General features: G+C 52.9%; 1 pseudogene; it reads left to right on the forward strand.

The window, feature by feature from the left end:
* The window catches only part of LOC147113193 (uncharacterized), a 34,936-nt pseudogene extending 24,361 nt beyond the window's left edge, over positions 1-10,575 (forward strand).
* The last annotated feature ends 16,620 nt before the right edge of the window (positions 10,576-27,195 follow it).

The raw sequence follows: 27,195 nt of genomic DNA on the forward strand, positions 1-27,195 counted from the left end.
AGGGGCGGATCGATTATCATCTGCAGCCACACTCTGCACCTTGTAGGCCTCAAACTTGGCGGCAACCTACCTGTGGCGGGCAAAACTTCAACCACATGGAGAGGGCCAGGGAGAGGGCGCAGCGCTTCAGCGAGGGGGCATTGGATGCTCTGGTTGACACAGTGGAGCGCCGGCGATCTGTGCTGTACCCGGAGAATGGCAGGAGGCCTCAACACACCGAATACCGCAGAGCTTGGAGGGAGGTTTCCCACAGTCACCTCCAGCAGCATGGTTCCCAGGACTCCTGTGCAATGCAGGAAGTTCAACGACCTCACTCGGGCCGTCAGGGTGAGTGCCTTTTTCAGAATCATCTTCATCCCTCCACTTGCACCTCACTTTATGGCCAGAGGGTGCGCGAAGCCCCAGTGGTCAGCTGTCATCCAGCACCCATGGCCCTTTCTGGAAACACACACGCACATTCTGCTCAGTGCATAATGTAAGGGCTATTCGACCATGGGAGGCATGTGATGCCAGATCAGGGCAGCATAATGTAAGGGCTGTTCGACCATGGGAGGCATGTGATGCCAGATCAGGGCAGCATAATGTAAGGGCTGTTCGACCATGGGAGGCATGTGATGCCAGATCAGGGCAGCATAATGTAAGGGCTGTTCGACCATGGGAGGCATGTGATGCCAGATCAGGGCAGCATAATGTAAGGGCTGTTCGACCATGGGAGGCATGTGATGCCAGATCAGGGCAGCATAATGTAAGGGCTGTTCGACCATGGGAGGCATGTGATGCCAGATCAGGGCACCATAATGTAAGGGCTGTTCGACCATGGGAGGCATGTGATGCCAGATCAGGGCAGCATAATGTAAGGGCTGTTCGACCATGGGAGGCATGTGATGCCAGATCAGGGCAGCATGTTTCATCACACCCCGTCCTTTCTCTTGCAGGCCAAGCTGGCGAGTAACCGCAGGCAACAGCTTCGGACCGGAGGAGGCCGGCCTCACCTGCAGACCCTTACAGACCTGGAGGAGCGAGTCCACCAGATCGTCGCAAGCCGGATGAGTGGCCCCGTCGCCTCTGGAGATGCCGACCCCATTGTGGACAGCGATGGTAAGGTCATCACCTTTTTGACCTCTCTCCTTCCACTTGTTCCCCACACCAGCATGCTTTTTCACTCTCGACCCAATTCAGAGCATTGCAGCACTCATGCATCCCTTGCTGCCACCCTGTCCTTTCGCTAAAGCCACTCTTGAACCTCCCTGCTTTCAGATGCTGCATCACCAGCTCGGGAGGCGGGCCCTCAAGCTGCCACTGCGACTGACTCCGGAGGCGACAAGGAGGAGGAAGCCGGACCATCCCTACCACCCTCAGGCGAGCCAGCCCATGTCCAAACTGGGGAGACTCCTTCCCTGGAGGGGAGCGGGGGGGAATGCTCTGAGGAGGATCCAGCTCCAGGACCCAGCGGCCTGCAGCAATGCGAGGGGGGTAGGGAAGCTCGGGGGCCGTCTCCCCGGAGGGCGAGTCGGGCCGCGAGTGCTGCTGCACAGAACGCAGAAGAGGTACGTGCCCTCGCAGAAATGAGCGCCCAGGCTGGGCTGAGGCACACTGAGCTCATGGCTGCAGTGGCAAGGATGCCCGAATCCATTGAGACACTGGCAAGGAGTGTCCAAGACTTCAGCGCAGCACAGGCAAGGAGTGTGCAGGACTTCGGCACAGCACAGGCAAGGATTGTCCAGGGCTTCACCGAAGCAATGGCACCTGCCACGCAAGTGCTGAGTGCTGCCACGCAGTCACTCGCTGGTCTCATGCAGACGCAGATTGAGGCCACGCGAGCACTGACTGCTGCCACCCTCGCTGGATCGGGCAGGATTCCCCGGGGCCCTTGCCGCACCACAGCAGGCCAGCAATCTGTGCACCAGCCGATTGCTGCGCATGCTGCGGTGCTGCCCCGTCAGAGTGCCAGTGCGTCGGCCGACCAGGGAGCTGCTGTCCGCTCTCAGGATGACAGCATTCCTGATGTCACCACTGGCACTTCTCCACTGCAGCTGCCACCACCTGTAGGACAGACTGCTTCCGCCCATGCAGAGTTGGAGCAGTCAGCAGCCGGGCCCTCCAGGCCCAGAGCTCGTCCAGGTCGCCCCTCAGGGGCATCTGCAGTTTCGGACAGTCAGCAGGCCACCCCCAGCCTTGCTGCAGCCACTGGGGTCCCATTACGGAGGAGCTGCAGGGCGGGAAGGGGCCAATGCTGAAAGGGAAGCAGATCACCATCGAGGGGGAAAAAGTAGAAGGTGCTGCTGATTCCTGTTATTTGTTTCATTCAAGGCCGAGGATGCTGGTCTGAATGTTAGTTATGTTTTGGACAGTCTCCCGGGTGTGAGAGTCACTTATGTGGCAGTCTGTTTGTTTAGCTTTTTGTTGCCATTGCTTTGTCATGCGGGAAGGAAGCACATTTTGTTAAATAAACAACTTTCTTTATTCACAATGGCCATGTCTGCTCTTTGCACACATTTTGCCCTTGACCGGCTTAGGGGTAGCAGAACGGTTCCATTCATGTTCTTGGAATGGCAGCAAGCATTCCCTGAGAGGGGCCTAGAAGCGATTTGCTATAAGCCTCTGACGGACGGCCCTTGCAGTTTGTGCCTCCCTCCCATCTTGGTGCTCCTCCTCCTCCTCCTCCTCTGCTGGTGCTTCAGTGTCTGGTGGCATTGGCTGGGTCCTGAGGATTGCCAGGTTATGCAGCATGCAACACACAACCACGAAGTGGGAGACTCGCTCAGGTGAGTACTGAAGGGCTCCTCCGGGATGGTCCAGACAGTGGAACTGTTGCTTCAGCACGCCGATTGTGTGCTCAATGATGTTCCTGGTCGCTTGATGGCTCTCATTGTAACGTTCTTCAGCAGGGGAGCGGGGTCATCAGCCAGGGGCACAGAGGATAGCCCTTGTCCCCGAGAAGCCAGCCTCCTGGGTGAGCCGGGACTTCGAAAAGGTCTGCCACAGAAGTCTGGCGCAGGATGAAGGCGTCGTGGCTGCTGCCTGGAAAGTGGGCATTGACAGCGAGTATCAGCTGTCGGTGGTCACAGACCAGCAGCACATTCAAAGAATGGAACCCCTTTCGGTTGCGGAAATCCTCCGCATTCTCTAGAGGCGCCCACAAAGCCACATGCGTGCAGTCAATGGCGCCCTGCACCATGGGGAAGCCCGCTATCCTTGCGAAGCCCTCTGCGCGCTCTCACTGCTTGTCCGGGGTCATCGGGAACGAGATGTACTGCCGTCTCCTTTTAAAGAGGGCATTAGTCACTTGACGGATGCAGCAATGCACCGCGAACTGTGAGATGTTGGCAATGTCTCCAGTAGCAGCCTGAAAGGAGCCGCTTGCATAGAAGTTTAGAGCCACAGTGATCCTCACAGCCACCGACAGAGATGTCCTGCACCTTAGTTGAGGCTGCAGATCTGGCTGAAGCAGATGGCAAAGCTCAGTGACCACCTCCTTACTGAAGCGCAGCCTTCAGAAACACTGCTCCTCCGACATGTTGATATATGAAAACTGTTGGCGGAAAACCCTGGCAGCGTAAGGTCTCGTGGGGCAACGTCTGTAGGCCCTCCTCCGTCTGGCCATGCCTGCCATTCTATCCCTGCGTCTCTGTGCCCTGTCAATATGATTGAGAAGCACGACGTTCCCATCCAATGCAGCCCCCATAGTAAGTGCGCACTGAAAGTTATGCTGTTTGAGAAGCTCACCAGCTGCAAAGTGATGTTCAGAAGGATAAAGTTCCTCTGCCAGCGCTGGCTCACTGCAGAAATGGCTCTCCGTGTGTAGCTGAGCAACTCTCTCTCTCTCTCAAAGGAGTTATGGTCCAAAAATGGCTGCCACTAATAATCCAGAACAGTCCCCTTTAAAGAGCGCCTCCCGTGCCCGACAGCGACTGGGAAACGTTCCAGGTGCCATGTCCTTGTTAGCACCAGGTGGAATGGAGGGGGGCGCCACTGAATTTCCGGTCCGGGGCGCCCCAAAGGCGCTGCACACTGAAATGACGTCATGATCTGCGTGCGCCGGTGAGCGGGCGCTACGGTTTAGCGCCAGCGCTAAATGTCCACTCAATATGGGAAGAGGCGCAGGGTTCGCTGTGCCCGGGCGCTAGTTGGTTAGCGCCCCACTTCTCGGCCTCTTTAGGCGCTAATGGGAGGCGCAACCAACCGAATTTTTCCCCCGTAGAGTCATAACGGCACAGAATGAGGCCATTCGGCCCATCGAGTCCGTGCTGACTCTCTGTAGAGCAATCCAGTCAGTCCCATTCCTCGCTCTATCCCCGTAGCCCTGCAAGTTTATTTCCCTCCAGTGCCGATCCAGTCTCCCCTTGAAAACATTGAGGGCTAAAAATTCAGTTGGGCGCCGTTTGGGGCGCCAAGCTCGCCTGGGCGCCGGAATTACCGCTGCGAGCGGAGCCGCTTGCGCCATCCCGATATTCAGTTTCTGCGCCCCAAACGGAAGCGGGCCGCTACTCGAGGCTCCCCGCGCCCCGCTTGGGGCGGTCACCCTGAATATCGGCGCGCTAAGGGCCGCAGCGCCACACACTGCGGCACGGCACGCTGCGGTACTGCAGGCCTTCCTCCCACTGTTACGGGGGAGGGGCCTGCAACAGTGCGATCCCCGCTCGCGAGTGCCGGCAAACGAGCCCGGCACCAAGGAGAAGTGCCGGGCTCTCGGGAAACAGCTGGCAATGCCGCGGTGGGGGGGGGTGTAGGAGACCGGGGACGGAGGTGCTGGCAGGCGGCCGCCGAAAAAGCGGCCGCCCCGCACCTCCACCTTAACTAGCGCCGCTACACCACAGGTAGGCCCTGTGAACCGGCCGCGATTTGCGACCGGCGTTAAAGAGGTGGGCGCAACCAAATATGGTCTTCGGGGCGGGAGCGCGGCGCTGCGCACACCAATGACATCATCGGTGGCGGCGCAGCGCTACAGGCTAACGCCGCCATTAGCGCCCCGCTAAATATCGCGGTAGGTGTGGCCAGTGGCGCTAAAGCCACTGAGTGCCCTCTTTGGGCGCTAACTGGTGGCGCAGCCCACTGAATTTCTAGGCCTAAGTGTCTCCGCTTCCACCACTTCCGTCGGCAGCGAGTTCCAGGTCCTCACCACTCGCTGCGTAAAAAAGTTTTTCCTCTCATCCCCCCTGTATCTCTTGCCCAAAACCTTAAATCTGTGTCCCCTAGTCCTTGTACCATCAACTAGTGGGACCAGCCTTTCCCCGTCTAGCCTATCCAAACCATCATAATCTTGTACACCTCTATCAAATCACCCCTCAACCTCCTTTGCTCTAATGAAAACAAATCCAGCTTCTCCAACCTGTCCTTGTAGCTAAGATCCCCCATCCCCGGAGCCATTCTGGTAAATCTCCTCTGCACCCTCTCAAGGGCCTTCACATCCTTCCTAAAGTGTGGTGACCAGAACTGGACGCAATACTCCAGTTGTGGCCTAACCAGCGCTTTATAAAGGTTCAGCATAACTTCTCTACTTTTGTACTCAATACCTCTATTTATGAAGCCCAAGATCCCATATGCTTTGCTAACCACTCTCTCAATATGTCCTGCCACCTTCAGGGACCGATGCACATTAACTCCCAGGTCCCTCTGTCCCTGCACACTCTTTAAAACTGTGCCATTAACTGTGTATTGCCTCGCCCTGTTCCTTCTGCCAAAGTGCATCACCTCACACTTCTCTGTATTAAATTCCATCTGCCTCTTGTCTGCCCATTCTGCGAGCCTTTCTATGTCCTGTTGCAGTCGATTGGTATCATCATCGCTGTTTGCCACACCCCCAAGTTTGGTGTCATCTACAAATTTAGAAATTCTACTCTGTATTCCAATATCCAGATCATTTATATATATCAAAAAAAGCAGTGGCCCCAGCACTGACCCTTGGGGAACACCACTGTCCACCATCCTCCAGTCTGAAAAACAGCCATTTACCACAACTCGCTGTTTTCTGTCCTTAAGCCAATTCCTTATCCAAGCTGACACTGACTCACCTATTCCATGAGCCTCAATTTTGTTAACCAGCCTACTATGTGGTACTTTGTCAAACGCCTTCCAAATATCCCTGTAGACAACATCCATTGCATTCCCTTCATCAATCCTCCCTGTTACTTCATCAAAAAATTCATTTAGTCAAACATGATCTGCCTTTTACAAATCCGTGTTGGCTCTCCTTAATTAGCTTAAACCTCTCCAAGTGCCCTTTAATTTTTTCCTTGATTATTGTTTCTAAAACTTTACCCACCACTTCTACCAATTAGTTTAAATCTATGTCCCCTGGTTATTGACCTGTCTGCTAAGGGAAATAGATCCTTCCTATCCACTCTATCGAGGCCCCTCATAATTTTATACACCTCAATTAGCCTCCTCTGTTCCAAAGAAAGCAACCCCAGCCTGTTCAATCTCTCCTCATAGCTAAAATTCCCCAGCCCAGGCAACATCCTTGTAAATCTCCTCTGTACCCTCTCTAGTGCAATCACATCTTTCCTGTAATGTGGTGACCAGAACTGCACGCAGTACTCTAGCTGTGGTCTAACTAGTGTTTTATACAGTTGAAGCATAACCCCCCTGCTCTTGTATTCTATGCCCCGGCTAATAAAGGCAAGCATTCCGTATCCCTTCTTAACCACCTTATCTACCTGTCCTGCTACCTTCAGGGATCTGTGGACGTGCACTCCAAGGTTCCTTTGTTCCTCTACACTACTCAGTATCCTACCATTTAATGGCCCAGAAATTCGGGTCGGGGGCTTCCCGCGGGTGCAAGCCCCCGACCTACACTTACATATCGCGCTGACATTTGAAGACTGGGCCTGCGTGGATTTCCGGTCTGTGGCCCGGTTCAGCTCCCGGCGCGCTGTGCGTGCGTGATCCAGCGGCGTACTTAGTGCGATGAGCCGGCTGGGATCACGTGAGCACTGGGGAACCAATGGGAGTTTACAAAAGTCCATTCATGAGTTAGACATAAGACCTGTCAAACTCATGAAAACTCCGGGCGCCCAAAACACTACTTAAACTTCAAATAAAAGTTAAAAAAACATTCCAATAATTAAATTAACTATTCATAACTTTAAAAAACTATTTTAAACAATTATTGACATTTCTGCCAAAAAAAAATTTTCAAGAAATCGGGTCCAAAAATACACTTACCTCACTGTAAATTCTTTAAAAATAATAACCTGTGGAAAAAAATTTCTAACTTTAATTATTAGACCACTTACCTTATAAAACGAAGTCCTTACGTCTGCTTTTTACATTCGTAAAAAGTGGAGGCCTTCACACACGGACAAACCTGTCAAAAAGACCAAAGTTCAACGCGTCCGCGCTGCCTGAAACGTCGCTAGGGAACCGCCTCTTAACCCCTTGGTTCAGAGGAGAGGAAATGCCGGTTTTCCGCGCATGCGCTGTGCATGCTGAAACCTGGCACTTCCAACGGGCCCATGCGTGAGTACCCTGTCCATACTCACGCGTTGGGACCGGAATTACTGGCCCCATGTGTATTCCCTTTCCTTGTTAGCCCTCCCCAAATGCATTACCTCACACTTCTCCAGATTGAATTCCATTTGCCACTGTTCTGCCCAGCTGACCAGTCCATTGATATCTTCCTGCAGTCTGCAGCTTTCTTCATCGTCAACCACACGGCCAATTTTTGTATCATCTGCAAACTTCTTAATCATACATTCAAGTCCAAATATATACCACAAAAAGTACTGAGCCCTGCGGAACCCCACTGGAAACAACCTTCCAGTCACAGAAACACCCATCGACCTTTACCCTCTGTTTCCTGTCTCCGAGCCAATTGTGGATCCAACTTGCCACTTTGCCCTGGATCCCATGGGCTTTTACTTTCATGACCAGTCTGCCATGTGGGCTCTTATCAAAAGCCTTGCTAAAATCCATATAAACTACATCAAACGCACTACCCTCATCTACCCTCCTTGTTACCTCCTCAAATAATTCAATCAAGTTTGTCAGACACGACCTTCCCTTAACAAATCCGTGCTGACTATCCTTGTTTAATCCGTGTCTTTCTAAATGAAGATTTATCCTGTCCTTCAGAATTCTTTCCAATAATTTTCCCACCACCAAGATTGGACCAGAATTACTCAGTCTATCCCTTTCTCCCTTTTTAAACAACGGTACCACATTAGCAGTCCCCCGATAGCAATGTCTGCATCATCCCTCTCTTGTGAAAACAGACGCAAAGTATTCATTAAGGACCCTACCGACGTCTCCCGCCTCCACACACAGATTGCCGTTATGGTCCCTGGCCCTGCCCTACTCTTTCTTTAGTTAACCTCTTGCTCTTAATATATTTATAAAACATCTTTGGGTTTTCCTTGATTTTACTTGCCAATATTTTTTCATGCTCTTTGCTTTCCGAATTTCCTTTTTAATTTCACCCCTTGCACTTTCTATACACCTCTAGGCTTTCTGCAGTATTGAGTCCTCAGTATCTGTCATAAGCTTTATTTTTTTTCGTTATCCTTCCCTGTACGCCCCTTGACATCCAGGGAACTCTAGATTTGTTAGTTCCACCCTTTTTCTTTAAGGGAACATACTTGCTCTGAACCCTCACTATCTCCTCCTTCAATGCCTCCCACTGCTCCGACACTGATTTACCTTCAAGTCTCTGTCTCCAGTCCACTTTGGCTAAATCATCTCTCAGCTTAGTAAAATTAGCTTTTCCCCAATTCCTCCTCACAGCTGTAATTGATTCTTTCATCAATATTGTGACCCCCCTCCTTTTTTATCCCCCTCTCTATCTTGTCTGAAAATCCTGTAACCAGGAATGTTGAGCTGCCATTCCAGCCCTTCTTTCAGCCATGTCTCAGTAATAGCTATAATATCATACTCCCACGTGTCTATCTGTGCCCTCAGCTCATTTGCTTTATTCACTAGACTCCTTGCGTTGAAGTATACACCATTTAGCACTGCCAAACTCCCTTGTTGTCTATTTTCTAGCCTTTGTTTCCTCTGTCTTCCAAACTTGCTTACTAATTTACTGTCTTCCATTTCCAGCTTTGCTCCCCTCCCTTCTGAATCCACTCTCAGGTTCCCATCCCTCTGCCAAGCTGGTTTAAACCCTCCCCAACAGCACTAGCAAATCCCGCCGCGAGGATACTGGTTCCGGTCCTGTTGAGATGTAACCCGTCCGGCTTGTACAGGTCCCACCTCCCCCAGAAATGGTCCCTATGCCTCAGGAATCTAAAGCCCTCCCTCCTACACCATCTCTCCAGCCATGTATTCATCTGCTCTATCCTCCTGTTTCTGTACTCACTAGCACGTGGCACTGGGAGTAATCCGGAGATTACTACCTTTGAGGGCCTGCTTTTTAATCTCTTTCCTAGCTCTCTAAACTCTGCCTGCAGGACCTCATCCCTCTTCCTACCTGGGTCGTTGGTACCGATGTGGACCACGACCTCTGGCTGTTCACCCTCCCGCCTCAGAGGGTCCTGCAGCCACTCAGTGACATCCTTGACCCTGGCACCAGGGAGGCAACATACCATCCTGGAGTCACGTCTATGGCCGCAGAAACGCCTGTCTGCTCCCCTAACTATCGAATCCCCTGTCACTATTGCTCTCCCTCTCTTCTTCCTCCCCCTGTGCAGCTGAACCACCCGTGGTGCCACAGACTTGTCTCTGGCTGCTCTCCCCAGAGGAACCATTGCCCTCACCAGTACTCAGAGCAGAATACTGGTTGGAGAGCGCAATGCACTCAGGGGACTCCTGTCCTCAGCAAAGGCCTGAGCTTCATCCCCTTATGTCCCCATCTCAATGAATTCCGAGCTCGGCACGATGCTGAGCTCTTTTTCTGCCGCCTTCGTCTCCGTGCCCACTTCTTTGGCCAGGAGTCTTCCCCCCGCACGGCTGATCCTTTCTCCCATTTTCAGTATTCTCATTCTCCCTGGACCCCTCCCTCTGGTCTCTTACCCTCTCTGGATCTTTTTATTGCAAACTGCTGTCGTGACATCGGCCGTCTCCATTTCTCTGCTCCCCTCACTCACTCCAACCTACCTCCCTCTGAACTTGCAGCCCTCCATTCTCTCAGATCCAACCCTGACATTGTTGTTAAACCTGCTGACAAGGGTGGTGCTGTTGTTGTTTGGCGAACCGACCTCTACCTAGTGGAAGCTGCACGCCAACTCTCCGACACCTCCTCCTACCCCCACCTGGACCATGACCCCACTACCGAACATCAAACCACCGTTTCCAAGACTGTCACTGACCTCATCTCCTCTGGATACCTTCCCCCCACAGCCGCCAACCTCATAGTTCCCCAACCCCACACAGCCCGCTTCTACCTCCTTCCCAAGATCCACAAACAGGACTGCCCTGGTAGACCCATCGTTTCAGCCTGTTCTTGCCCCACGGAACTTATCTCTTCCTACCTCGACTCTATCTTTTCTCCCCTTGTCCAGCCTCTTCCCACCTACATTCCCGACTCTTCGGACGCCCTCCGCCACTTTAACAGTTTCCAGTTTCCTGGCCCCAACCGCTTCCTTTTCACCATGGACGTACAATCCCTCTACACCTCCATCCCCCACCCGGATGGCCTGAGGGCGCTCCGCTTCTTCCTTGAACAGAGGCCTGACCAGTCCCCATCCACCACCACCCTCCTCCGCCTGGCTGAACTTGTTCTCACATTGAACAACTTCTCCTTTGACTCCACTCACTTCCTCCAAATTAAAGGTGTTGCTATAAATACCCGCATGGGTCCTAGCTATGCCTGCCTTTTCATGGGCTATGTGGAACAATCTTTGTTCCAGTCCTACTCAGGTCCCCTCCCTCACCTCTTTTTCCGATACATTGATGACTGTATTGGTGCCGTTTCCTGCTCTCGCCCCGAACTAGACAATTTCATTCACTTTGCCTCCAATTTCCACCCTTCCCTCACCTTCACACGGTCCATCTCTGACTCTTCCCTTCCCTTCCTCGACTTCTCCATCTCCATCTCTGGGGATAGGTTATTGACCAACATTCACTACAAGCCCACTGACTCCCACAGCTACCTGGACTACACTTCCTCCCACCCCGCTTCCTGTAAGGACTCTAATCCATTCTCCCAGTTTCTCCATCTCCGCCGTATCTGCTCCGACGATGCCACCTTCCATACCAGTGCTTCCGACATGTCTTCCTTTTTCCTCAACCGAGGATTCACCTCTACCGTGGTTGACACGGCCCTCGACCGTGTCCGTTCTATTTCCCGCACTTCTGCTCTCACCCCTTCCCCTCCCTCCCGGAACCACGATAGGGTTCCCCTTGTCCTCACCTTTCACCCCACCAGCCTCCACATTCAATGGATCATCCTCCGCCATTTCCGCCACCTCCAGCGTGATCCTACCACCAAACGCATCTTCCCCTCACCTCCCCTTTCAGCATTCCAAATGGACCGCTCCCTCCGCGACACCCTGGCCCACTCCTCTATCACCCCCAACAACCCTTCCCCTTCGCCTGGCACCTTCCCGTGCAAGCGCAGGAGATGCAACACCTGCCCATATACCTCCTCCCTTCCCACTGTCCAGGGCCCCAAACACCCCTTCCAGGTGAAACAGCGATTTACTTGTACTTCTTGCAATCTAGTATACTGTATTCGCTGCTCACGATGTGGTCTCCTCTACATTGGGGAGACCAAACGCAGATTGGGTGACCGCTTTGCGGAACACCTCCGTTCAGTCCGTAAGGATGACCCCGAGCTTCCGGTCGCCTGTCACTTTAATTCTCCGCTTCACTCCCACTCTGATCTCTCTGTCCTCGGGCTATTGCATTGTTCCAATGAAGCTCAACGTAAGCTCGAGGAACAGCACCTCATCTTTCGATTAGGCACTTTACAGCCTTCTGGACTCAATATCGAGTTCAACAATTTCAGGCCATAAACTCTGCCCCGATCTTTTTTTTCATTTTTTTCTCTCTCTCTCACATGGCAGCTGTTTTTCAATCTGTCATTGCTATTGGGAGCAGCAGCGAGAGCGGCCCGACCTGTGAGGGAGCAGGCGAAGGAGGAGCGAGAAAATAAAGCCCGAGGCTCGAGGCCCAGACCGAGCTATTGGGAGCAGCAGCAGGAGCGGACCGACCTGTGAGGGAACAGGCGAAGGAGGAGCGAGGAAATAAAGCCCGAGGCTCGAGGCCCAGACCGAGCTATTGGGAGCAGCGAGAGCGGACCGACCTGTGAGGGAGCAGGCGAAGGAGGAGCGAGGAAATAAAGCCCAAGGCTCAAGGCCCAGACCAAGCTATTGGGAGCAGCAGCGAGAGCAGACCGACCTGTGAGGGAACAGGCGAAGGAGGAGCGAGGAAATAAAGCCCAAGGCTCGAGGCCCAGACCGAGCTATTGGGAGCAGGAGCGAGAGCGGACCGACCTGTGAGGGAGCAGGCGAAGGAGGAGTGTGGAAATAAAGCCCGAGGCTCGAGGCCCAGACCGAGCTATTGGGAGCAGCAGCAGGAGCGTACTGACCTGTGAGGGAGCAGGCGAAGGAGGAGTGAGGAAATAAAGCCCGAGGCTCGAGGCCCAGACCGAGTTATTGGGAGCAGTGGGAGCGGACCGACCTGTGAGGGAGCAGGCGAAGGAGGAGCGAGGAAATAAAGCCCGAGGCTCGAGGCCCAGACCGAGCTATTGGGAGCAGCAGCAGGAGCGGACCGACCTGTGAGGGAACAGGCGAAGGAGGAGCGAGGAAATAAAGCCCGAGGCTCGAGGCCCAGACCGAGCTATTGGGAGCAGCGAGAGCGGACCGACCTGTGAGGGAGCAGGCGAAGGAGGAGCGAGGAAATAAAGCCCAAGGCTCAAGGCCCAGACCAAGCTATTGGGAGCAGCAGCGAGAGCAGACCGACCTGTGAGGGAACAGGCGAAGGAGGAGCGAGGAAATAAAGCCCAAGGCTCGAGGCCCAGACCGAGCTATTGGGAGCAGGAGCGAGAGCGGACCGACCTGTGAGGGAGCAGGCGAAGGAGGAGTGTGGAAATAAAGCCCGAGGCTCGAGGCCCAGACCGAGCTATTGGGAGCAGCAGCAGGAGCGTACTGACCTGTGAGGGAGCAGGCGAAGGAGGAGTGAGGAAATAAAGCCCGAGGCTCGAGGCCCAGACCGAGCTATTGGGAGCAGTGGGAGCGGACCGACCTGTGAGGGAGCAGGCGAAGGAGGAGCGAGGAAATAAAGCCCGAGGCTCGAGGCCCAGACCGAGCTATTGGGAGCAGCAGCAGGAGCGTACCGACCTGTGAGGGAGCAGGCGAAGGAGGAGTGAGGAAATAAAGCCTGAGGCTCGAGGCCCAGACCGAGCTATTGGGAGCAGCAGCAGGAGCGTACCGACCTGTGAGGGAGCAGGCGAAGGAGGAGTGAGGAAATAAAGCCCGAGGCTCGAGGCCCAGACCGAGCTATTGGGAGCAGCAGCAGGAGCGGATCGACCTGTGAGGGAGCAGGCGAAGGAGGAGTGTGGATGACATGCCTCAATAAATCCGAGACTCGATGTTAGCGAAACAAAACAAGGCTTTTATTGACTTAGAAGGTAACACACAGAGGAGAATGTATCTTCCATCCAGAGGTCTGCCGTACTGGATGTGCTGCTGGCTGGGCCAGCTTACATAGGAGCCAGGTATGGGCGGAGCCCTACACACAGTACAATACAATGGAAATGAAACTGAAACCAACCACAGTCACAGGCAGAGAAATACTGATGAGTGATGAATGGAATATTTCATCACATTCACCCCTTCTATAGATTTAGTCTGTTCGGGGGTTTGATAGTCCTCTGCGACCGACGTGGCTGTTGTGGTGCCGCGGGTGTCGGCTGGGTGTCCCCGGTGGCCTCCTGGGTCTCTGCCGGGGGTGCCGCCAGGGTTGTTGAAGGGGTAGTTGGTGGGGGTACCGTTGGTCGATGTTCTTCCCGGGGTGATGAAAGAGTAGTGGGTGGGTAAGAGTTGCTGTGGTCGTTGTTGCTGCTGTTGTTGTGGTTGTTGTCGTTACCGGCTGGGGCGACGTCTTTTATGGACACGGTGTCCTCCCTTCCGTCGGCTTGCCAGACATACGCATATTGGGGGTTGGCGTGGAGTAGGTGCACTGACTCCACGAGAGGGTCCGTCTTGTGGCCCCTCACATGCCTTCGCACGAATACCAGACCTGGGGTGGAGAGCCATGACGGCATGGATACGCCTGAGGTGGATTTCCGGGGAAAGACAAACATTCGCTCGTGAGGCGTGGCATTAGTGGCAGTACACAATAGCGACCGTATCGAATGGAGCACATCTGGGAGGACTTCCTGCCAGCGGGAGATAGGGAGGCCTTTGGTCCTTAGAGCTAGAGTGACTGCTTTCCATACTGTCCCGTTCTCTCGCTCCACTTGACTGTTACCCCGGGGGTTGTAGCTGGTGGTACGGCTCGTGGCGATCCCCCTGGACAGCAAGAACTGGCGTAGCTCTTCACTCATGAAGGACGCCCCCCTATCCGTATGGATGTAGCTCGGCATACCGAACAGGCAGAACAGGCTGTTGAGGCATTTAATGACCGTGGTGCTGGTCATGTCTGGGCAGGGGAAGGCGAATGGGAAACGAGAGTATTCATCCACAATGTTCAGGAAGTAAACATTGCGGTCGACGGACGGGAGGGGGCCCTTGAAATCTAAGCTGAGCCACTCAAAGGACCGTGTAGCTTTGATTAAGTGGGCTCTATCTGGGCGGTAGAACCGAGGCTTGCACTCAGCGCAAGTGCGGCAGTTCCTGGTCAGGGACCGAACTTCCTCAATCGAGTAGGGTAAGTTGCGGGACTTTATGAAGTGGAACAGCCGCGTGACCCCTGGGTGGCAGAGGTCATTGTGGAGGGTCTGTAGCCGATCCCCGGTGGCGCTGGCACACATCCCTCGTGAGAGGGCGTCGGGGGATTCGTTAAGGGCCCCTGGCCGGTAAATGATATCATAATCGAAGGTGGAGAGCTCGATCCGCCACCTAAGAATCTTATCATTTTTAATCTTCCACCTCTGTTTATTATTGAACATAAACGCTACCGACCGCTAGTCGGTAAGTAGGGTGAAGCGTTTGCCGGCTAGGTAGTGGCGCCAGTGGCGCACTGCCTCCACGATGGCTTGGGCCTCCTTTTCTACGGAGGAGTGTCTGATCTCGGGCCCTTGGAGGGTCCTCGAGAAGAAAGCTACGGGCCGCCCCGCCTGGTTGAGGGTGGCCGCCAAGGCAAAGTCAGACGCATCACTTTCCACTTGAAAGGGAGTGTTCTCGTCCACTGCCTGTAGCGTGGCCCGCTCAATATCCTGCTTAATGCTTTTGAAGGCGGCATGGGCCTCAGCAGAGAGCGGAAAAGAGGATGCTTTCAAGAGGGGGCGGGCTTTGTCGGAGTAGTTGGGGACCCATTGGGAATAATAAGAAAATAACCCCAGGCACCTTTTCAGGGCTTTGGGAGTGTTGGGCAGGGGCAGCTCCCGTAGGGGGCGCAATCGGTCGGGGTCTGGTCCGATTTCCCCATTCTCCACCACGCTGCCTAGTATGCAGAGGCGCGTGGTGTTGTAAATGCACTTGTCCTCGTTGTAGGTGAGGTTGAGTTTTTGTGCGGTTTTCAGGAAACTCTCGAGGTTCGAGTTGTGATCCTGCTGGTTGTGACCGCAGATGGTGATGTTGTCGAGGTAGGGGAAGGTTGCCTGCAAGTGGTGGTCATCGACCATGCGATCCATCTCCCTCTGGAAGACCGAGACCCCATTCGTCACCCCAAAGGGGACTCTGAGGAATTGGTAGAGGCGTCCGTTCGCCTCGAAGGCGGTGTACGGGCGGTCCTCTGGTCTGATAGGGAGCTGGTGCTACGCTGACTTGAGGTCGATGGTGGAGAACACCCGGTATTGGGCGATTTGGTTCACCATTTCTGATATGCGGGGTAGTGGGTAGGCGTCTAGTTGGGTGTACCTGTTGATCGTTTGGCTATAGTCGATCACCATCCGTTTCTTCTCGCTACCCCTTACCACCACCACTTGGGCGCGCCACGGGCTATTGCTGCGTTCAATAATGCGCTCTTTCAGGAGCCTGTCTACCTCGGTCGCGATAAACCGCCTGTCCTCCCAGCTGTACCTCCTGCTTTTGGTCGCTATTGGCCGGCAGTTAGGGGTAAGGTTCGCGAATAGCGAAGGCGGCTTTACCTTCAGGGTAGCCAGACCGCACACTGTGAGGGGCGGCTGGGCCCCACCGTAATTGAGCGTGATGCTTTGGTGGTAGCACTGGAAATCCAGGCCCAAGATCACGCTCGCACATAGATTCTTCATGATTAATACTTTAAAATTATCGTATACAGTTCCGTTAACGGACAATTGTACCGTGCAGTAACCCATAATGGTCGATGTCTGGGTTTTATCAGCCATAGAGATGGTACCCCGAGTAGGGACCACCTTTAGGGAGAGTTGTTGTACCAGTTCAGGGCGGATAAAACTCTCCGTGCTTCCACTGTCAATTAAACATTTAACCCTGCACCCGTTTACCTCGATGTCCACCATTGATTTGGATAGCGGGTGCGGCCTGGTCTGGTCCACTGTGACCGATGCCACTGTAGGGCCCTGATCGAGACAAGATGGCGTCCACGCTGTCTGCTCACAAGATGGCGGACCCCACGAGGTCGGGCAAGATGGCGTCCAAGATGGCCGCTCCTACGGCGCACACGCGGCGGTGGCGGGTTTTCCGGCGGGGTTCCCTCTGCACACCTTCCCGAAGTGTCCCTTCTTACCGCACTTAAAGCAGGTGGTGCCTTTCGCCGGGCACAGGTTTCTGGTGTGCTTCGGCTGCCCGCAGAAGTAGCAGTTGGGTCCCCGACGCGTCGCGGCTGTCGTAGGGCTTCTGGGGGGAGAGCGGGGCCCCGACGGTGTCGGGCTGCCGGGTGGGGAAGATGCCTTCCAAGATGGCGGCGCCCTTGGTGCACACGTGGCGGCGTGGACGGCGCGGGCTGAAGAGTAGGCGTCCGAGTTTCTCTGGGCCACATCCAGGGATCGTGCTGTGTCCGCAGCCTGTTTCAGGTCCAATCCCGTTTTTTCCAGCAGTCTCTGCCGGATGTAAGTGGAGCTGAGGCCTGTGATAAAGGCATCGCGAACAAGCTCGTCAGTGTACACTGCGGCTTTTACATCTTGGCACTTGCAGTCTTTGCCAAGCGTTTTCAGGGTGCCTAGGAACTCCTCCACCGATTCCCCAGGTCGCTGTGCGCGAGTGGCGAGCAGATGCCTAGCATACACCTCATTCGTAGGCTGCTGGTAATGCGCCTTTAAGATGTCGCAGGCGGCCGGGTAAGTGCCGGCGTCTTGGATGAGGGGGTAAACCCGGTGGCTTACCCAATCCCGCAGAATTCCGAGTTTCATACTCGCAGCGTCCGTAGCGTCTTTGACGGCTGTGGAATTGTCCAGGAAGAATTCCATACACATAAACCAGTGTCCGAAGCGTGCCGATGCGTCCGAAGCATGCTGGTCCAAATCCAAAAGTTCGTGTTTCAAGAGTTGATCCATTGTGTTGAAAATTAAGTCAATAAAATTGACGTGCCTCAATAAATCCGAGACTCGATGTTAGCGAAACAAAACAAGGCTTTTATTGACTTAGAAGGTAACACACAGAGGAGAATGTATCTTCCATCCAGAGGTCTGCCGTACTGGATGTGCTGCAGGCTGGGCCAGCTTACATAGGAGCCAGGTATGGGTGGAGCCCTACACACAGTACAATACAATGAAAATGAAACTGAAACCAACCACAGTCACAGGCAGAGAAATACTGATGAGTGATGAATGGAATATTTCATCACAGAGGAAATAAAGCCCGAGGCTCGAGGCCCAGACCGAGCTATTGGGAGCAGCGGGAGTGGGAGCGGACCGACCTGTGAGGGAGCAGGTGAAGGAGGAGCGAGGAAATAAAGCCCGAGGCTCGAGGCCCAGACCAAGCTATTGGGAGCAGCGACAGTGGACCGACCTGTGAGGGAGCAGGCGAAGGAGGAGTGTGGAAATAAAGCCCGAGGCTCAAGGCCCAGACCGAGCTATTGGGAGCAGCGAGAGCAGACCGACCTGTGAGGGAGCAGGTGAAGGAGGAGCGAGGAAATAAAGCCCGAGGCTCGAGGCCCAGACCGAGCTATTGGGAGCAGGAGCGAGAGCGGCCCGACCTGTGAGGGGGCAGGCAAAGGAGAAGCGAGGAAATAAAGCGCGAGGCTCGAGGCCCAGACCGAGCTATTGGGAGCAGTAGCGAGAGCGGACCGACCTGTGAGGGAGCAGGTGAAGGAGGAGTGTGGAAATAAAGCCCGAGGCTCGAGGCCCAGGCTGAGCTATTGGGAGCAGCGAGAGCGGACCGACCTGTGAGGGAGCAGGCGAAGCAGGAGTGTGGAAATAAAGCCTGAGGCTCGAGGCCCAGACCGAGCTATTGGAAGCAGCAGTGGCAGCGGACCGACCTGTGAGGGAGCAGGCGAAGGAGGAGAGAGGAAATAAAGCCCGAGGCTCGAGGCCCAGACCGAGCTATTGGGAGCAGCAGCGAGAGCGGACCGACCTGTGAGGAAGCAGGCGAAGGAGGAGCGAGGAAATAAAGCCCGAGGCTCGAGGCCCAGACCGAGCTATTGGGAGCAGCAGCGAGAGCGGACCGACCTGTGAGGGAGCAGGTGAAGGAGCAGCGAGGAAATAAAGCCCAAGGCTCGAGGCCCAGACCGAGCTATTGGGAGCAGTGGGAGCGGACTGACCTGTGAGGGAGCAGGCGAAGGAGGAGCGAGGAAATAAAGCCCGAGGCTCGAGGCCCAGACCGAGCTATTGGGAGCAGCAGCGAGAGCGGACCGACCTGTGAGGGAGCAGGCGAAGGAGGAGTGAGGAAATAAAGCCCGAGGCTCGAGGCCCAGACCGAGCTATTGGGAGCAGTGGGAGCGGACCGACCTGTGAGGGAGCAGGCGAAGGAGGAGCGAGGAAATAAAGCCCGAGGCTCGAGGCCCAGACCGAGCTATTGGGAGCAGCAGCGAGAGCGGACCGACCTGTGAGGGAGCAGGCGAAGGAGGAGTGTGGAAATAAAGTCCGAGGCTCGAGGCCCAGACCGAGCTATTGGGAGCAGCGAGAGCGGACCGACCTGTGAGGGAGCAGGCGAAGGAGGAGTGTGGAAATAAAGCCCGAGGCTCGAGGCCCAGACCGAGCTATTGGGAGCAGTGGGAGCGGACCGACCTGTGAGGGAACAGGCGAAGGAGGATTGTGGAAATAAAGCCCGAGGCTCGAGGCCCAGACCGAGCTATTGGGAGCAGTGAGAGCGGCCCGACCTGTGAGGGAACAGGTGAAGGAGGAGCGAGGAAATAAAGCCCGAGGATCGAGGCCCAGACCGAGCTATTGGGAGCAACAGCGGGAGCGGACCGACCTATGAGGGAACAGGCGAAGGAGAAGCTGGGAAATAAAGCCCGAGGCTCGAGGCCCAGACCGAGCTATTGGGAGCAGGAGCGAGAGCGGACCGACCTGTGAGGGAGCAGGCGAAGGAGGAGCGAGGAAATAAAGCCCGAGGCTCGAGGCCCAAACCGAGCTATTGGGAGCAGCAGCGAGAGCGGACCGACCTGTGAGGGAGCAGGCGAAGGAGGAGCGAGGAAATAAAGCCCGAGGCTCGAGGCCCAGACCGAGCTATTGGGAGCAGCAGCGAGAGCGGACCGACCTGTGAGGGAGCAGGCGAAGGAGGAGTGAAGAAATAAAGCCCGAGGCTCGAGGCCCAGACCGAGCTATTGGGAGCAGCAGCGGGAGCGGGAGCGGACCGAGCTGTGAGGGAGCAGGCGAAGGAGGAGCGAGGAAATAAAGCCTGAGGCTCGAGGCCCAGACCGAGCTATTGGGAGCAGCAGCGGGAACGGACCGACCTGTGAGGGAGCAGGCGAAGGAGGAGCGAGGAGATAAAGCCCGAGGCTCGAGGCCCAGACCGAGCTATTGGAAGCAGCGGGAGTGGGAGCAGACCGAGCTGTGAGGGAGCAGGCGAAGGAGGAGCGAGGAAATAAAGCCCGAGGCTCGAGGCCCAGACCGAGCTAATGGGAGCAGCAGCGAGAGCGGACTGACCTGTCAGGGAGCAGGCGAAGGAGGAGTGTGGAAATAAAGCCCGAGGCTCGAGGCCCAGACCGAGCTATTGGGAGCAGCAGCGAGAGTGGACCGACCTGTGAGGGAGCAGGCGAAGGAGGAGCGAGGAAATAAAGCCTGAGGCTCGGGGCCCAGACCGAGCTATTGGGAGCAGTGGGAGCGGACCGACCTGTGAGGGAGCAGGCGAAGGAGGAGCGAGGAAATAAAGCCCGAGGCTCGAGGCCCAGACCGAGCTATTGGGAGCAGCGAGAGTGGACCGAACTGTGAGGGAGCAGGCGAAGGAGGAGCGAGGAAATAAAGCCCGAGGCTCGAGGCCCAGACCGAGCTATTGGGAGCAGCGAGAGCGGACCGACCTGTGAGGGAGCAGGCGAAGGAGGAGCGAGGAAATAAAGCCCGAGGCTCGAGGCCCAGACCGAGCTATTGGTAGCAGCAGTGGGAGCAGATCGACCTGTGAGGGAGCAGGCGAAGGAGGAGTGAGGAAATAAAGCCCGAGGCTCGAGGCCCAGACCGAGCTATTGGGAGCAGCGGGAGCGGGAGCGGACCGACCTGTGAGGGAGCAGGCGAAGGAGGAGCGAGGAAATAAAGCCCGAGGCTCGAGGCCCAGACCGAGCTATTGAGAGCAGCGAGAGCGGACTGACCTGTGAGGGAGCAGGCGAATGAGGAGCGAGGAAATAAAGCCCGAGGCTCGAGGCCCAGACCGAGCTACTGGGAGCAGCAGCGAGAGCGGATCGACCTGTGAGGGAGCAGGCGAAGGAGGAGCGAGGAAATAAAGCCCGAGGCTCGAGGCCCAGACCGAGCTATTGAGAGCAGCGAGAGCGGACCGACCTGTGAGGGAGCAGGCGAAGGAGGAGCGAGGAAATAAAGCCCGAGGCTCGAGGCCCAGACCGAGCTACTGGGAGCAGCAGCGAGAGCGTACCAAAACAGGCAACATTCGAAAGTGATGTCAGAGATTAAAAGTGATGTCGGCACAAGGGAAGGAGCTGATTGGTAAGTAGGACCTGGTGAGTATTTCTACAGTCCAGTCATTAAAGTAAAGGTAATGTCTCTAATTTAGAGTTAGTAGTGTTTAAAGGGAAGTAAGGTCCCTAGTGTATTTAATATTCTTTAATTTAAAGGAAGTAAAGGGAGTAAATTAAGGGTAGAACATGGCAGGGCAGCTCGGCAGCATGGACTGCTCCTCCTGTGCTATGTGGGAAGTCAAGGCGAACACATGTGCAGGAAGTGTCTCCAGCTGCAGCAACTTGAAATCCACGCTGGAGCTGCGGCTGGAGTCATTGTGGAGCATCTGCGAGGTTGAGATATTCGTGGATAACACGTTTAACGAGGTGGTCACACCGCAAGTAAAGAGTGCTCAGGCAGACAGGGAATGGGTGACCACCAGACAGAGTAAAAGAACTAGTAAGGTAGTGCAGGAGTCCCCTGGGTCCATCTCCCTCTCCAACAGATTTTCCGTTTTGGATACTGCTGGGGGAGATGGTTTCTCAGGGGAATGCAGCAAGAGCCAAGTCCGTGGCACTACGAGTGGCTCAGCTGCACAGGAGGGGAGGAAAAAGAGTGGGAGAACAATAGTGATAGGGGATTCTAACGTAAGGGGAACAGATAGACGTTTCTGTGGCCACAGACATGACTCCAGGAGGGTATGTTGCCTCCCTGCTGCCCGGGTCAAGGATGTCACTGAGCGGCTGCAGAATATTCTGAAGGGGGAGGGTGAACAGCCAGAGGTCGTGGTCCATATCAGTAGCAACGACATAGGTAGAAAGAGGGACTGTTAAGTATGTGTATTGTATTGAACAATTAACACAAAGACTTAAACATATAACTCAAACAGGTCTTTACTGGTTGGAGGTAGGGACTATACATAGGTCTTTACTTCATGCCCACAGGCGGGAACTGAGGGGGATCAGTACCCACAGTACTATTTATACCCCTATGGCCAGGAGTGGTACTGCGTATCACTACGCCCTACAAGTAGTGCAGTCCTGTCCATAGGTTCAAAGTAGCACACATATTACATACACAACATTCCTCCCTTCCTAGCTTTACAGTCATCTCCCCATTTAACATAACGTAATAACATATATACATATATAACTTCAGGTTTACATAACAGAATAACATAGATACATAGATAACTTCATGTCAAAACAGATCACAGATTCAGTCTCTGCGGAAAACAGTTCACAGATTCAATCTCTGTGGTGTAGTCGGTTCACGTTACTCATTCAATAGTCCTTCCATGGATTTAACAGTTTGAACTTCCGAACTGAATTGGCTCCGTTCGGAGGGACCACGTGTGTGATCTGGTAGAGGTGATAATGGTTCAGATGGGTCATCTTCTGTTTTTACTTTTCCTTTTCTGCTTCTTGGAGACTCTCTGGGCTCCATTGTCAGCTGCCACAGCTGCCAGCTGCATGCGCAGTTCCTCCTTCTCTTCCTCCTGTTTCCGTCGTAGAGCCAGCTTCTCCCGATGTTCCGTAGACTTTTGGTGCTCCTCCATGATTTCTGCACTTTGGGAGTCGAAGTTACAAGCTGGGCAGGACAGGACATCGTAATATTCGGTGTCGTCCTGAGCTAGACCAGTGAGAGGGTCGTCTATTTCCTCCATACCCAGCTGGACGTTAGCCAGCTCTTGTTCCAAATCCAGACATCTTTCCTGAAGAGACTTCTTCATGTGTACCTCTGCATCCAGCTTTTTCTGGGCTTTCAGCAAGTCGTTTACTAGTGACCTCATTTGTGATTTTAATACTTCAACTTCCTTTGGAGATTGATTGATCGGACTATGCATAGGTCTTTACTTCATGCCCACAGGCGAGAACTGAGGGGGATCAGTACCCACAGTACTATTTATACCCCTATGGCCAGGAGTGGTACTGCGTATCACTACGCCCAACAAGTAGTGCAGTCCTGTCCATAGGTTCAAAGTAGCACACATATTACATACACAACAGGGACGAGGTCCTGCAAGCAGAATATAGGGAGCTAGGAAATAAATTAAAAAGCAGGACCTCAAAGGTAGTAATTTCAGGATTACTCCCAGTGCCACGTGCTAGCGAGAGCAGAAATAGGAGAATAGACCAGATGAATGCGTGGCTGGAGAGATGGTGGAGGAGGGAGGGATTTAAATTCCTGAGGCATTGGGACTAATTCTGGGGAAGGTGGGACCTGTACAAGCTGGGTGGATTACACCTCAGCAGAACTGGGATCAATATCCTCACGGAGGTTTGCTAGTGCTGTTGGGAAGGATTTAAACTCATTTGTCAGGGGGCTGGGAACCTCAGTGTGGGCCCAGAACAGAGAGAAACAAAGCTGGAAGTGCAAGTTAGAAAAGTAGTCAGCAAAACTAGTAGGGAGCAGAAACAAAGGCCAACAGTAAAGAGGGTCAAAGTGCAGAAAAATATTAAACAGGCAAAGGTGAAGGCACTTTATCTAAATGCACGTAGCATTCGCAACAAGGTGGATGAATTAATGGCACTAATAGAAGTAAATGGGTATGATGTAATTGCCATTATAGAGACATGGTTGCAGGGTAACCAAAGCTGGGAACTGAATGTTCCAGGGTGCTCAACATTTAGGAAGGACAGACAAAAAGGAAAAGGAGGTGGCGTAACGCTGTTAATAAGGGATGAGATCGGTACGGTAGAGATAAAAGATCTTGGCTCGGCAGATCATGATGTAGAACTGGAATCAGTTTGGGTGGAGCTAAGAAACAGCAAAGGGCGGAAAACATTGGTGGGAGTTGTGTATAGGCCACCAAACAGTAGTGGTAATGTAGGGCACAATATCAATCAAGAGATTAGAAGTGCATGTAACAAGGGCAATACGGTAATCATGGGGGACTTTAATCTACATATTGACTGGGCAAATCAAATTACCACTAATGGTGTGGAGGGCGAATTCTTGGAATGCATGCGAGATGGGTTCCTGGCTCAGTATGTGGAGGAACCAACCAGGGAACAGGCTATTCTGGATCTGGTACTGTGTAATGAGAAAGGGCTAATCAATAATCTTGTGGTAAAGGGGCCTTTAGGGACAAGTGACCATAATATGATTGAATTTTACGTTAGATTTGAGAGTGATGCAGTCCAATCTGAAACTAAGGTCTTCAATCTAAACAGAGGAAACTACAAGGGTATGAGGGACAAGTTGGCCATGGTTGATTGGGAGACTAGACTAAAAGGTATGAAGGTGGACATACAATGGCTAACATTCAAGGAAATAATGCATAATTTGCAACAAACATATATTCCTCTAGGGCATAAAAACCCAAAAGGAAAAGTGATCCAACCATGGCTAACAAAAAAAATTAAAGCTAGTATTAAGTCAAAGGAGCCATGGTGTGGAGATGCCGGAGTTGGACTGGGGTGGACAAATGTAAGAAGTCACACAACACCAGGTTATAGTCCAACAGTTTTATTTGAAATCACAAGCTTTCGGAGCGCTGCTCCTTCTTCAGGTGAAGTGAAGAAATGCATAAAGACACAGCTTATATAGTCAGAGAATCATGTCAGATGTTTACAGGTAACCTTTCCAACTGCCATTTATCACACCTCGGCAGAGAGATAATCACAGCAGTCAAAGGTGTGATTGGTGTCCAAACAGGTCAGTCAGGGAAACATTACATCAAAGAACAATGAGGTGGGGTCACAAGGGGTCAAATATTGCAGATGCTGGGGTCTGTATGAAAAACAAAAAAACAGACAAAAAACATTTTTTTTGGCTGGAAATCACAGCAGGTCCGGCCGCATCTGTGTAGAGAGAACAAGCCAATGTCGACTCGAGTCTGGATGACCCTGTGTCAGGTGGGGTTACATGTAGCGTGACATGAACCCAAGATCTCGGTTGAGGCCGTCCTCATGGGTGCGGAACTTGGCTATCAGTTTCTGCTCGACGATTTTGCGTTGTCGTGTGTCTCGAAGGCCGCCTTGGAGAATGCTTACCCGAAGATCGGAGGCTGAATGTCCTTGACTGCTGAAGTGTTCCCCGACTGGGAGGGAACACTCCTGCCTGGTGATTGTTGCGCGGTGTCTGTTCATCACTTCACCTGAAGAAGGAGCAGCGCTCCGAAAGCTTGTGATTTCAAATAAAGCTGTTGGACTATAACCTGGTGTTGTGTGACTTCTTACATAAGTCAAAGGAGGAAGCTTAAAAAGTTGCCAGAAAAAGCAGTCAGCCTGAGGATTGGGATCTTTTTAGAAATCAGCAAAGGGGGACCAAGAAATTGATAAAGAAAGGGAAAATGGAATATGAACACAAACTAGCGAAAAATATAAAAACGGATTGTAAAAGCTTCTATAGGTATGTGAAAAGGAAAAGACTGGCGAAGGTAAATGTAGGTCCTTTACAGTCAGAGACGGGAGAATTTATAATGGGGAATGAGGAAATGGCAGAGAACTTAAATAAATACTTTGTTACTGTATTCACGGAGGAAGACACAAAAAACCTCACAGAAATACGAGAAAACCAAGGGTGTGACGAGAATGAGGAACTTAAAGAAATTATTATTGTAAAAAAACAGTACTAGCAAAATTAATGGGACTAAAAGTCGATAAATCCCAAGGACCGGATGACCTACATCCTAGGGTTTTGAAAGAGGTGGCCATTGGGATCGTGGACGCATTGGTTGTCATCTTCCAAAATTCTATAGATTCTGGAACGGTTCCTGCAGATTGGAGGATAGCAAATGTAACCCCGCTATTTAAGAAAGGAGGGAGAGAGAAAATGGGGAACTACAGACGTGTTAGCCTCACATCAGTAGTAGGGAAAATGCTGGAATCTATTATAAAGGATGCAATAACTGGGCACTTAGAAACTAATAGTAAGATTGGGCAGAGTCAACATGGATTTACAAAAGGGAAATCCTGTTTGACAAATCTATTGGAATTCTTCAAGGATGTAACTAGTGGAGTAGACAAAGGGGAACCGGTAGATGTGGTGTATCTGGATTTTCAGAAGGCCTTCGATAAGGTCCCACACAAGAGGTTGGTGAACAAAATTAGGGCACATGGAATTGGGGGTAATATACTAGTGTAGGAATTGACGAATTCCTACGAATAACTGAGATCAACACAGGTGTAGGATTCGCAAAAATCCATGAAATACAGTATACGGGTAGGGCCCCTGAAGTGGCCACATTGTGAGAACACAGAATGGAGTTGGCAGTTCTCATGGCCCAATTCAAAAGGACACACACACAGTACCTAACAGCAGTCTGAGTCATCATCGATTAGAAGAATCCAGAACCTTACTGTTTTTGATATTGTAATGTGGTTACAGCAGTAAACAAAACTATTAGCACCTGAAGGTGCGCTAATCGCTGGCAGAGCGGTAACCGATCTCATAAACCGCTGAGCACACATAAACGGAGGGCCACTAAATGGATTCCCATTATGGCAAAGCAGTAACCAATCTCAGAAACCACTGAGCACACACAAACGGAGGGACACTAAACGGATTCCCATTATGGCAAAGCGGTAACCAATCTCAGAAACCACTGAGCACACACAAACGGAGGGACACTAAACGGATTCCCATTATGGCAGAGCGGTAACCGATCTCAGAAACCGCTGAGCACACACAAACGGAGGGACACTAAACGGATTCCCATTATGGCAAAGCGGTAACCGATCTCAGAAACTGCTGAGCACACACAAACGAAGGGACACTAATCGGATTCCCATTAGTTCGATTTGCGAGCAGTTAAAATTAATGTGCTTGCTTTTGTTAAAGCAACCTTAACAAAGGAAAACGGTTGATTTGGCGCCAAGATTAGGGCCAGAAAAGAGTATAACCATTCAGGTAAATCATCAGCAAGTCAGTCTAAGATTCGACCAGAGTAAGGAAGACTCCTCCAGAGACGGTTCACACCGTGAAGTCCAAGTCCAGTTACCATCAGGGGTTCGAGGACCTTGCGGAACAGAAAACGGCTCGAGGATTTCGGAGGACTTCCAAAGTTTGTACAGGAGAGCGAGTCCAGGAGCCGGTCCCATAAGGAAGGTTGGAGGTCCCGGACGACACCAAGTAACAGGGTCCAGGAGCCGGTCCCATAAGGAAGATCGGAAATTCCAGACATAACAAGAAGTACCAAGGCCCAGAAGGGTTTTGAAAGTCTGGTGAGCATAAAGGCCCAACTCTACCTAACTGACATAATTGAGGTATATTCAGTAACGGGAGGG

The sequence above is a fragment of the Somniosus microcephalus genome, chromosome 9 (genome assembly GCF_052327205.1).
Source record: "Somniosus microcephalus isolate GS21.2 chromosome 9, FLI_Smic_1.0, whole genome shotgun sequence".
NCBI classification, from domain to species: domain Eukaryota; kingdom Metazoa; phylum Chordata; class Chondrichthyes; order Squaliformes; family Somniosidae; genus Somniosus; species Somniosus microcephalus.